This window comes from Chamaea fasciata, unplaced genomic scaffold, assembly GCF_029207755.1.
Source record: "Chamaea fasciata isolate MVZ Bird 193981 ecotype frontalis unplaced genomic scaffold, bChaFas1.0.hap1 SCAF_9, whole genome shotgun sequence".
Lineage (NCBI taxonomy): Eukaryota > Metazoa > Chordata > Aves > Passeriformes > Sylviidae > Chamaea > Chamaea fasciata.
In genome coordinates this window covers 1,429,428-1,441,598 of record NW_027094094.1, presented here as the reverse complement: position 1 = coordinate 1,441,598, position 12,171 = coordinate 1,429,428, and the positions used below count along the sequence as shown (strand labels likewise).

General features: G+C 42.7%; 1 protein-coding gene across 1 annotated transcript in view; it reads left to right on the top strand.

Annotated features, from left to right (window-relative positions):
- Positions 1-12,171, top strand: part of MGMT (O-6-methylguanine-DNA methyltransferase) — a 137,039-nt gene that overhangs the window by 45,224 nt on the left and 79,644 nt on the right. The window lies entirely within an intron of this gene.

Genomic DNA, 12,171 nt, shown 5'->3' with positions numbered 1-12,171 from the left:
CATAAGGCAGAGGCTCATCAACCAAACCAGGGCTTGACCTGGATTTGGGACGTGCTTCTCAAGTTAGCAGAGAGCTCTAATTAACCTCCTGTTAGAATCAGGGAAATCATTTCATTTATTCTGAGGTAACAAATTTCTCCCTGCTGTTATTTCTGGAAGCAGGTAAGTTTAATATCAAATGCCCTTTGCGTGCCAGAGATATGTTTCCATTATTATTTCACCTTATTCCTGCAACGCTGATGCCCCTGTATGTGCTGTGAAAATGCCAGGCTTGAAGAGAGTCTAACATACATTGCCATAATTATTTTAATGAGAGAGAATGGAGGAGACGCTTCTCTGCCATCTGTCAACAGACAGCAGTCATGGCTCAGGCTGGACTTTATTCCCTAACAAATTGTTCTTCAGTTCTGAATACTGAATTCTCTATTACTACTTCTAGGTCAACAGCATTTATAATCTTCCCTGGTTGTCTGTGAAGTCTACAAATTATGACTCCAAAGCTGCTCACATTAATTTTGTGGTGTGCAACTGAAGCTCCCAGAGTGTTACCTGCTGCTCCCTGCACTCACCTGCCTCCCCAGCATCACACACACACACAGAGGGGACCAAGGGGTGGCACGAGCACTTGTGCCACTTCCTAACGTGGAAATCCCATCATCAGTAAATGCTCCAGGAAATGGGGAGGCTGCTTTGAATTTATTTAATTTATTTCTCACAGGGGCTCTTATGTTTAAGAAAGAAAAGCCCCTCTAATGCAGTTTGCCAGCAGGTGGTTGGAAAACCTGAGGGAAAGGAGGATTGGCAGGTTTTGTATTTTTCCATGCAATTATTCTCTGGACTGTTTTGACTATTACTTTAGTGGCAAAGAATCTGTTTCATGCAGCATTACTAAAAGTCAGCAGTTTTCTCCACCCACAGAGCAGCTGCCTCGATGCTGCTGTGGTGGTGCCAATGTGAGATCCCATCACAGCCACGTGATTTTTTTAAAAATGTTATTTATAAATAGCAAAAATTGGGAATTTAGAGTAACATTCGATGGCTTTGGCTGTGGTTTTGATTGGCCTTTATTTACATTATCCTTCAGTATTTGGCTCTCATTAATCTCCTCCACTTAAATACATAGAAATGGCCTTGACCTGTGCTGTGCTTTAGCTCTGCTCCAAATAATGGGAAATACAATAAAAGTTCTTCCCTTTTTCAACATCTCCTCCTTCACTTCAACTATATGGACACAGCTACATGTAAATTGGGAAGAGTTTTTCATGGAAAGGCCAAAACTTACAAAATAGTTTAAGAAAAATGACCATTCCCACCTCTGTCTTCCATCAGAGAATCAAGTGGCAGAAGTATTACATAAAGAAATATCACAGTCTTCCTTAAATATTTTTGAAAATATTATTTCGTACTTTTTTTTTTTTTGTACTCCTATTCCTGTTTGGATTGAGGCTGTCATGCTTATAGTGAACTTGTTTTGCATTGGAAGACTTGGTGATATTGATACTTCCCAAAATTCTCACCCAGCCGAAGATCAATTAATATTTCAATTTAAACTTCAATTTAGTGGGTGAAGAATAAAAAAGAATATAAAAGAACCAGTGAAGCCAGGGTTTTACTGCTTTGGTTTTTTGCTAAATCTGCAAGTTTTGCAAAGTAAAACTGGAGCTCGAATATTATGGAAAAGAATTACAGAATCCCAGACTGGTTTGGGTTGGAAGGAACATTAAAACTCATCTTATTCCAACCCCCTGCCATGAGCAGTGACATCTTCTACTAGAGGTTAAAATTAAGTTTTTAAATTGAAACTTTTAAAAACACACATAAAAAAATAAGTTTTCAAACTGCATAGTTTTACATTTGCCTTATTTAACCACAGTTAAAGCCAAAACTAAAATGCAAATTTATTATAAGTCCCAATTAGCATGAGCTGCTTTGAGCAATCCTGTTGTATTTCGCTGCAGTTTGAAAACCAAGCAACAATGGCATCAGTTTGGTTTTCTTTCTTAACTCTCTGCCTCTGAACTGTGAATCCTTTCCTCCCTTGCCCTGCTCAAGCCTCTACAAATCAGCCTTCCCATAGACTGTGTGATATTAATCTCCGTGGGGCGGACACCTCAATGCAGGTGCCATATCTCTCCCCCTCCTCCAGTTATTTCAGGTTTTAATCTCACTTCCTTTGATTTATTTACTTATGTCATGTGGAATGTGTCTGGCTTCTTGCCCTCTCCCTGCTTCCCCTCTTGCACACACACACACACACGGGGTGCCTCCTCGCTGTTCCATTGTTGTGAGCGACTCCGGCTGCCGCTCCTCGGGACGCGCTTGTTTGCCGTCGTGTTCTGCCGTGATGGATTTCCTGCAGTTTGCTCGCTCTTGTTTAACTTTCCGTCGGATTATTACACAAATTGCTTCTGGTGTTTGCTCCGCTTGAAACGCATGAATCAAAACAACGGGGCTTGTGGTGCGGGGGAGAGCCAGGCTCGGCTGCAGTGGGGCCGAATTTTTGGGTGAATTTCCCTAAATCGCGGCATCCTCTGGCTGTAGGCTCGCCCTCCCTCCTGCAGTGGGCTCTGGGGAACCTGATTCATGCTGAAAACAAAAGATCTCGGTGGAGGGAAGGGCAGGAGGAGGCTTAACAAGACAAATTCATGGGGTTTTGTCACTAAAGAGCAGAATTTACGGTATTTTGGTGGAGTGGAGGTGCTGGTGCAGGTATTGGTGTGTGTGATGAGGTTGGGTGGAAAGGATTTACAAGGGCCTTGGAGGGATGGGACAAGAGGGAATGGCTTCCCACTGACAGAGGTTAGGATTGGATTTTGGGCAGGAATTGTTCCCTGGCAGGGTGGGCAGGCCCTGGCACAGGGTGCCCAGAGCAGCTGTGGCTGCCCCTGGATCCCTGGCAGTGCCCAAGGTCAGGCTGGACTTTGGGGTTGGAGCATCCTGGGACAGTGGGAGGTGTCCCTGCCCATGGCAGGGGTGGCACTGAGTGGGATTTAAGGTCCCTTCTAACCCAAATCATTTTAGGATTTTTTTTAATGCAATCCTATGAATGCTCTCCCAAGTTGCTCCCAGTCCCATCCATCCTGGACCTGAAAACAAAAGAGAGCCACTCCAGCCCCACAGCAGGGATTGACCATCCACCTCCACCTGCTTGAGGCTTGCCTGCCTGGAGAACCAGTGGTTTCATTTGGGGGATATCACTGAAACACAGGAGGGTTAGCTAATTGCCTAATAATTGCATATCTATCTTTAAATTCCAATCTAGGAAAATATTTCACATCATTTTTCCGTGCTGTGACTCTTTTGGTGACTCCATAGGATTTTTATTTCTCTTACTCATCCAGACATCTCTGCTGCAGTGGCCTCAGTTGAATTTCTTGGTTCTTCCTTGCAGAGGAAACAAGATCTCTGTTTATCATCTGGTGAAATGCCTATGTCATTATTCAAGTTGCACATCTGAAGTCCCAGATAACATCAGATTTTTGACAGTGGAGATGATTCAGTATGAGGATGTTTTTCTAAAATAAAAGCAAAGTTTGCTTTTTTTACTGGGGGAAAAAAGAGAAAAAATGGCAAACTTCAGGTTAATTAGATTAATTAGTTTAAGATTGGGGATCTTGGTTAGAGTCCCAAGTTCATTTTGATCTGGGGTTAAGGGAGGTGGAAATTCACCGTGTCCATCTCCCTGGTCAGTCTGTGTTTGGGGTCTTCTTGGCTTCATGGCAGACAGATCCAGAGGAACAGACCACAATAGTTTGCCTTTGCAGTGTGCAGTTTAATATTTCAGTGAATACAGGTGGCTGCTTTGATTACTTTTTCATTAGTATTGGGTCCCTTTTCCTGCTCCATGCTCCGCTCCCATAAAGTTTGCTATTGAAGCAATGTTGTTTTTTCCCCGGATTCGTTGAATGGGTTTAAAGTGTAACACCCAACTGTTAAAATTATTGCATCTTTTCCTTCAACACCTTGTCAAATAAAATGTCTCATTACCATGCAAATAGAAATCCTCGCTGTTGCAAGGCAGGCGAAATGTTTGGGTGCAGATTACAAGTTGCTGAACCCCGGCGTCGCGCCGGCACGTCGGGAACAAACACAACTTCCATCCCAGCAGCCACGGCTTGATGGGCTGGGAGTGAGGAGGAAATGTCAGGCTGAGGGCTCAGATTGGAACAGCTCAATTCCTGCCGCAGCTCAGGGCCTGGGGTGGCAGAGCTGATAACGGTGGTGGGATGTTGGATAAGGATGTGCTCAGTAAAACCCTGCCCGTGCCCAGATGGGGCTCACAGCCAGCATGGAGAGGGACATCCCACTGGGGCATGGAGTGCTGGGACAGGGGAATGGCCTCAAGGTGGGGAAGGGTAGGTTTGGATCAGATTTTGGGAAGGAATTGTTCCCTGGGGAGGTGGGGAGGCCCTGGAATGAAATTCCCAAAAAGCTGTGGTTGCCCCTGGATCCTTGGCAGTGCCCAAGGCCAGGTTGGACACTGGGGCTTGGAGCAGCCTGGGATAGTGGGAAGTGTCCCTGCCAGGGCAGGGGTGGTACTGGGTGGGATTTAAGGTCCCTTTCAACCCAAACCAGTCTGGGATTTTATGATTCTGTGTAGAGACAGGAATTAAATTTAATTCACTTCAAGATACCAACTCTGCCTTGCACAGGGGCACGTCCTTGGGTGGGCAGACCTGACACAAGTTGGTGAAGCAGTTGATGACTGCTGAGCTGGGTGTTGCATATCAGCTTTCCATGTACTGAAACATTGATTTTATACATTTTGCATGAACATATTTGTTCAAAATTTGGGCATTGATATCATCAACCCATATTCCTGTTTAGAGACCAGTTAGAGTTAAGACAAGCATTTGTGTGAGTCTCACAAAACCAATTCCTTGGTGCCAGTGACCTGAACCAGCTGCTCACTCCTGAGCTGGTTTGTAAAATCAAATCCCTCCTGGAGTACCTAATTCACAGCAATTCCTTGGCAGGCAGTGGGTCAGAGTTTGTTTCAGAGGCTGAACCATTTCTTTGGGCAAAACTTTCGAGTGATTTTCAAAACCTCCACCGCCTTTGTCTTGCTGTTTATTCTTTCTAGGAAAAACAATTTTTGCATGCAAACAATTAGCGCTTCTTCTGCTGGTGTCTAGTCTTTAATGTCAATATTTTAGCTCTCTGTCTTTGCTGTTGAAAATACTAGGAACGGGTAATTCATCCAAAATAAATATGCAATTTTGAAGCTGATTTTCAAGCAGATGACTGTGAGGAGGTGCTGGAAACAAGCCAGTGGCTTCTCATCTTGTAGTTCCCAGAATTAATTTCCTCACAAGTGCGAAAAGGCTACAATACAAAATTAATTCAATCCCCACTAAATGTTTCCCTTTGCCCGTCACATTCCGTTCTTTCGAGAAACGTTCATTCTGTATTTTCTTTCCTTCTTTCCATCCCTTTCCAACAGCAGAAAAATAAACCAGCAAAGTCCTACCTCTTTAAAAAAAAGAAAAATAAAAACAAACAAACAAACAAAAAATCCCTGGTTTCCAAAGTTTGATGATGTTTGTACTTGCTTGGAAGAAGGAAATTTTCTTTTCAGGCAACTTGTCCGAGGATAATTTTTGCATTTTATGGTGAGTTTTCTTAGAAACCAACTTCTCCTTTCCAGAGCATCTCCCCAGTGTTCTGCTCTGACTCCTTCTTTAGGGAGATGGTTTTACTTAATTACAGTGAACCTCAGGGTTGCTTTTTACAGAGGGGAGATGGAATTTCAGATTTTCCAGGTCCCACACTCAAGATCGGTTTCATATCTCTCCAAAACAACACCTGGTTAAATGAACAAAAATAAAGCCATAAAGGAGGAATTTAGACATTATGTTAAAAACTGCTCAGTTTTTTTGTCCCACTCTGCTGAAAACAGGGGGGGGGGGGAGGGGTTTAAGTCAACGTTTCTGTAAAATCAAACGTTATTTTAAATGATTTTCGGAGTATCTTCAACTGCTCACACAGGTTTGAGATGTATAATACAACTTCATTCCTGATAAGACTTTTGTGCTAAGCTGCATTAAAATAGCAGATTTTATTGGGAAAGAATTGGCTGAATGGATGGGATTTCTTCAGCTGCAAATACATGACAAAAGAGAGCTTTTTGTGGGGTTTTTTTTGAGAATCCTCTTTGTTACAAAGTCACAGTTTCAAGTTCTGGATTTGATAACTGTAGATATTAATATGGGTTAGAAAGTCAGAAATCGCCTTGAGAGCCTTGTCCTCTTGAATCCCCAGTGCCAGAATATTTTTCTGGGAAGCAAAATTGCCTTTTTCATGAAAGAGTCAGAGTGTCACCAACTATGGATGAGTGCTATCAGCTGTCTCCTGAGACTATTTCATGGAATTTTTATTCTTGCCTCCATACTGTGGCACCGTTCCCTCTTCACCTCTCAAATTGAATGAAATAAGAAGCTTTCTGTCTTAGCGTCTCAAAATCCTCTGGTGCTTCCAGTCCCTCCTTGTCAGGCACACTTGGGTATTATTTTTTTTTTCCCCTTTTTATTGACTAAAAATAACTGGAAGCTTTATCCTCCAGCACGAGGTTTCTTGACCAAGTATTCAACGTGGATTTCTGCTGAGGAACCACCGAGGAACCTTCTGTGGCACAGACTCCTCCTGATTTCCATCACACATCGATAGCAAATGGCCAATTCTGGGGGGTTTTCACACGGATTTTAGACCTGGAATTTCCCATCAGGTGTGTGATTGATAGTTTAACCCCATCGGGGTGCCTGCAGCCTGTATTTCCTTCCAGTTAATTCCACAGTTGTGTGATTAAGGACGAGTTCGCTCGGTCTGAAATTCGCTGTCGAGTTTCTTCTGCCACATGAGACCTCAGCAATATCTTATCTCCTGCAGTGAGTGAGGTGATTTCGGGTAAATAACTGCAGTACTGCGATACCTGACACCAGACATGTTTTCTGAGTCAAGCGGCCGCTTTCTGGAAGATGCAGCCGAGTCCCTGTAGCGTTTTCTGATGCTTCTTCTCTGAATGTGACACTGAATTCCAGCTTGGCTTTCCCCAAAGGGCAAAACTCTCCTCCCCCCGATCGTTCAAATGAAGCCCTAATAACCCTAAAGTCTGAGTGGCCAGAACTGTTTAAATGGCAAAGATCATTCAAATCGACGACCAGGATTTATTTTGTATAAAATCCAGCAACATTAATGTCATTTTGTAATTAAACTTTGCTTGTTTTAGTTAAAATACGTGTTGTGGTAATGACAAGATGCGGAAGGCTCCAAAACTTCTCTGTAGGGAGAAACTCCCCCTCAGAGGGTCAGAAAATGTTTCTTTCTAGAAGTGTGTGATTGACTTTGACCTCTGGAGTGCAAGAACTGATGCAGTGAGGGTGAAAGGAGTGGATTTCTACGTTCAGGGTCTCTCAGAGAATGAGTTATGGATGTTTTGTTAAAAATAAAGAAAGCTGTCCTGTGGTCTAGGTCTGTCCCAGCTCTGCTGGCTTGTGACACCTTCTGAGGAGACAACTCCAGTTGCTCTGGGGCAAAATGTAGTTGATAAGATCACAGGAAATGCTGCTTTTCCTGCAAGCAGCTTGGTACGGATTCTGCTCAGTCCCAGAATCACTTGGGCTGCTCAGAAATAATAGAAATGTCAGAATTAGCATTCCTGGACACCAAAAAAAAAAAAAAAAAATTCATTTCCAGCTTCCCATGTTCCTCAGATGGATAAACACTGGAAGGGAATGTGACATTGGAATCTGACGGCAACAAAGGAAAAGCATAAACAGGTTTTTTTTTTTTCAGGTATTTGTTAGCGGGAGGAATGCCGAGCATTGGGCTCCAGCAGGAAACCCAGCTTTGGAGAATGGGAAATAGACTTTTCTGCCCAATTCTGTGTGCAGATGCAGAACTGGAAAGCTCCATATCCTGTGCTGCTGCAAAGCCCTCGTCACAACTAGAGCGGAATATCTGCCAAGCGTCTTTGGTTCACTGCTTCCCGAGGTGTCTGGACGTGCACTTGTGTGTGGGCAGCTGAGGCTGAAGGCAATTTTTATAATTATGCACCTCTGAAAAAATGAAATCCAAGTGTAAACCTTGGCACGCTCTGTGATAGTGTGAAAAAACCATTCTGAGGAGACACAAATTGGTGCGTTTTGGGCTATTCCCATCTGAGCTGCTCAGGGAACATGAGAAGTGGCAGCGTGGCTGTCAACAGAGAGGCCAAGGACCCTGAGCTTCACAGCCTGCTCCAAACCCCGCTGTTGTTATTCCCAGAAAAAAATTACTGTCAAAAAAAAAAACCCCAAACCCCGCTTCGTAAAGGCATAATAAATCCAACAGAGCGAGCTCCTCTTCCGTGGTGTGGGAAGGGGGATGGATATTAAATATAATATCCAGGCTGCCTTGGTTTGCTGCATTTTGGAAAGTCTGAGGTTTAAATCATGCTTTTTTTGTGTGTGTGTTTTTAAATTTTATTTTTTTTCAGTGAGGGATTTACGCCTCCCACTGATTTTCAGGTTGCTCTGCCCCTTTTGGGGTTTTGGGTGGTGGGAGGGGAGGATATAGAACTTAAGCCACATAAAGAAATTGCTGCGTTTTCCAGGTATGTTCATCTCCTCGCTATCCCAATATCAAGTAAGAAAACAAATTTTTGTAAATCAAAAAGTTCCGACGTTTTCCCATTTTCTTAGAAAAAAACCCTAAAATTTGGATTTTGAACGTCAGGACAGTTGAATGAGTTCAATGTCACTGAATTGCCTTGAATAATTCACTCCTAAAACCTTTAACTGCCATAAGAGTTGGAAATACAGTGTTAAATTTTACTGTGGCAGTTTTAAGGAGCAAATTGATCTTCCTTTAGTTCTTTGTAAAATAGATTAACCCTCAGGTCAGGTTGATCATGAGCATTCAGATGCATTAGTACAGTTTGCCCAAATTTAAAGACTCTGGCTGAAATATTTGTAAATCCTCAAGCCAGGCTGTTCTTGCAGGGTGCAGCTGGTGGTGGGGAGACAACCAGGATAGAAAAGGACCTAAAAAAAGGCAGATATTCGTATTTTTGTGAGGATTTGTTCTCATTTACTTCCCAGCCAGGGAGCTGTGCCATCAGCACTTCCAAGCAATGCCTTCCCTGCCCGGGAGCCATCAAGGGGTGCAGAAAACTCCTCAGGTTCTACAGAGGAGGGGTTGGAAATATTTCAGGAATGTCCTCATTGTCCCCTGTCCCTCAGGATGAGGGGGATCTCCTGAATAATCTCTGGATAAACTCTTTATCCTTATATCATCCCCCTGAGGGATGGGCTGCATTCATATACCTTTGCCCTTCTCACCTGGGGCTTCATGGCTGTATTTTTTTGGTTTTATGGACAAGTATTCTGAACAAAGAAAGAATTATGAAGAAATTTCTAACATTCAAGCAAACTTTTCCCACAGAAAACTCCTTTTAATGCGAGTTCAGCGTTGTTATTTCCTGATTTCAGCATGAAATAAGTTTATTTTCAAATAGCAGTTTTGAGGACTCTTTACAGCAGGTTATTTTGTCTTCCTCTTGCCTTAATCCCACCAACGTGAAAGAAGGCATAAGAGGAAAAGGGAAATACATGAGAGGAAAGAAGGCAACAATGCAAATCTACCTGCATTGGATGTGGGAATTTGATGATCCAAACACTGCTTTACTCCCTACACGTTTTTGTTTTGAGAGGATTTTTGGAATTAGGAATACATTCTTCCCATTTAAACCTGCACAAGGCAGAGGGAGAGTTCCACTTTTAAAAACCAGAGTGGTGAACTGGAGGAGTTTCGATTTTAGGTGCTGTTTAAAAGTTTCAAACATAGGGAATATCATAATTTTGTTGAGGCTAACTACTAAATCTGGTATTTCCAGTAAAATCTCTCATACTACTTGTGTGCTTAATGCCACATATTGTAGAGGGAGGGGGGAAGAAGATCTTGGATTTTTATTCTGGTTTAGTGGGTTTGAGTCATCACATAAAGCTGGAAAATGGAATAAGTGGCTGTGGAAGTGTTGATTGCCAAACCCAAAGAAAAACCGGGAAAATCTGCAGATTTCAAGGAGAAAACAAGGAATAATGATCCCAGATGGAAAGCAGAGTTCTTATAGGAGGAGAAGTTCAGGACAGAACTGTAAGATCTGCCTGTAATAAAAGGGGAGGGAATTTCAGTGTATGGGAAAGGAAGATCATCCCTGGAAACCTGCATGGCTCCATCATGGACTGGCCCCCCAAAGACCTTAATATCAGAAACAAAAGAGAAAAAGGGCAGCTCACCTCCAAAAAACAGGTTATAAAAGGAATAGCACCAATGTACACAGCCAAATAAAGACGGGAGGGAAAATCCAGATGGGAGTAGCAAGAGACCCAGAGAAATCCATTGATGAGTACATTAGGAATAAGAGGAGGACCAAGCAAAGTGTTTGGTGTGCTCCTTGAGGGAAGCAGGGAGCCATTAGCAAATGAGACTGAAGTGTTCAATGACTTCTTGCATTTGTTTTCAATTAAAAAGAAAAAAAAAATCAAAAGTGAGCAGATGGTTTACACAATTAATACCGGGAGAAAATGGATGGGATCTCAGCCTAGGAGATCTACTGACAGAGTCCTGCCTCCTTTAAAAGGCCCTGATGGTTTTAATCTGAGGATACTTGAGGGACGGGCTACAGCACTTGCAGTCGCACTTCCAGCAGACACTTCAGAAAATCCATGGAGGCTGGGAGAGGTCCTGGATCTGGGAGGAGCACCTCTGCCTTTAGCTGTGCCTGAAGGAGAAAAGGAATCTGGGGAATGGTAGGATTTGGGTTTCCTTTGGTTTATTCTAAATTGTTTCTTGCAAGCACTTAGATGACACCGAGGAAGGTGTCCAAGGCCAGGCTTGGAGCAGCCTGGGACAGTGGAAGGTGTCCCTGCCCATGGCAGGGGGGTGGAATGAGATGATCTTTAAGGTCCCTTCTACCCCAAACCATCCCATGAGTCCATAGGAAAGGGTGCAGCAACCATTGTGGACCTAACAAATTATGGGTTTATCATTTTTTTTCCATAAGTGAGAAGAAGAAGATGTTTTGGTTTCCAGTAAGGCTTTGGACATCCTCAGATGGTGGTCTTGGTGCTGAGCAGAGGAATGGCTTTGAGTCCTTAAATTTTTAGGTGGGAGGGAATGGAGGTTCACTACAGGGTGGAGTCTGTGTGTAAAATAATTCTTGTGCGCTAAAAAAACACTCTCAGTGCAGGTGGTGCAGCTGAAAACTGTCAGCTGTTCTCCAAAGGTCTTTATCAAGATTAATCAACCAACAAGTCCAAGGCAGACAGCTCTGGGAGAAGACTTTCCAAAGGAGTTTTTCCAGAGCCTAACTTTTCTGTAGTTTCTCCATTTACCTAATTGCTTGGGTTAGTGTCTTCTGTTTGATTTGGTTTTTATGATTTAGGTGACACTCACTTGAATCAGAAATACGACTTTATGGCTAGAGTGCCATTTTGCGTTAAATTTCCTAACTGCAAGGAAGTTAAAAAGTTTTAAGAAGTATTGGGGGAAAAAAAAATCAAGGAAGACAGTGTGGGAGAATTTATTTTATTACAGTGCCAGCGATTACTTAACACATACAAATTATGAAATGTATCTGGGAGTGTAGATAATGTATCCTAAAGCATCTCGTGTTTAGGATCATGGAGAGCTCTACTTAAAACCAGAAATGCGTGTTTTATGGTAGATTAGCACGTCCATCAGTGTGTAACCAGTTCACTTTCTGGAGTTACTATGCACAAATATCAGTAGTATATAATGCCATCGTAAAGCAAAGTGCATCCAGGTAGAATTACCGAGCCCATCAGAAATAAATATGGTGCCTTTCTTCATCATCAGTATTAAAAGCCATGTGACTTCTTTATTGGCACAAGAAGAGGGTGATGTTTAAAGCTTTAACAGCCTGAGATTTGGGTTCTTGGGTGTCCTTGGTTTGTCCGAAGTTGAATATCCACCCAATAATACTTCTTATTTACCCCCACAGCAGAGTTAAAAACTTGTGTTGGCCCAAAGTTTTAAGAGATGCTGCGAAGGACATCTAAACCTCCATTAAGGAAATATTTAATTAAAATTATTAATGAAAAAATAGGACTTCAATTGGGGAAACATTAGAAATAACAAGCAAGTGAGAGCAATGGACTAAATTAGGGAACA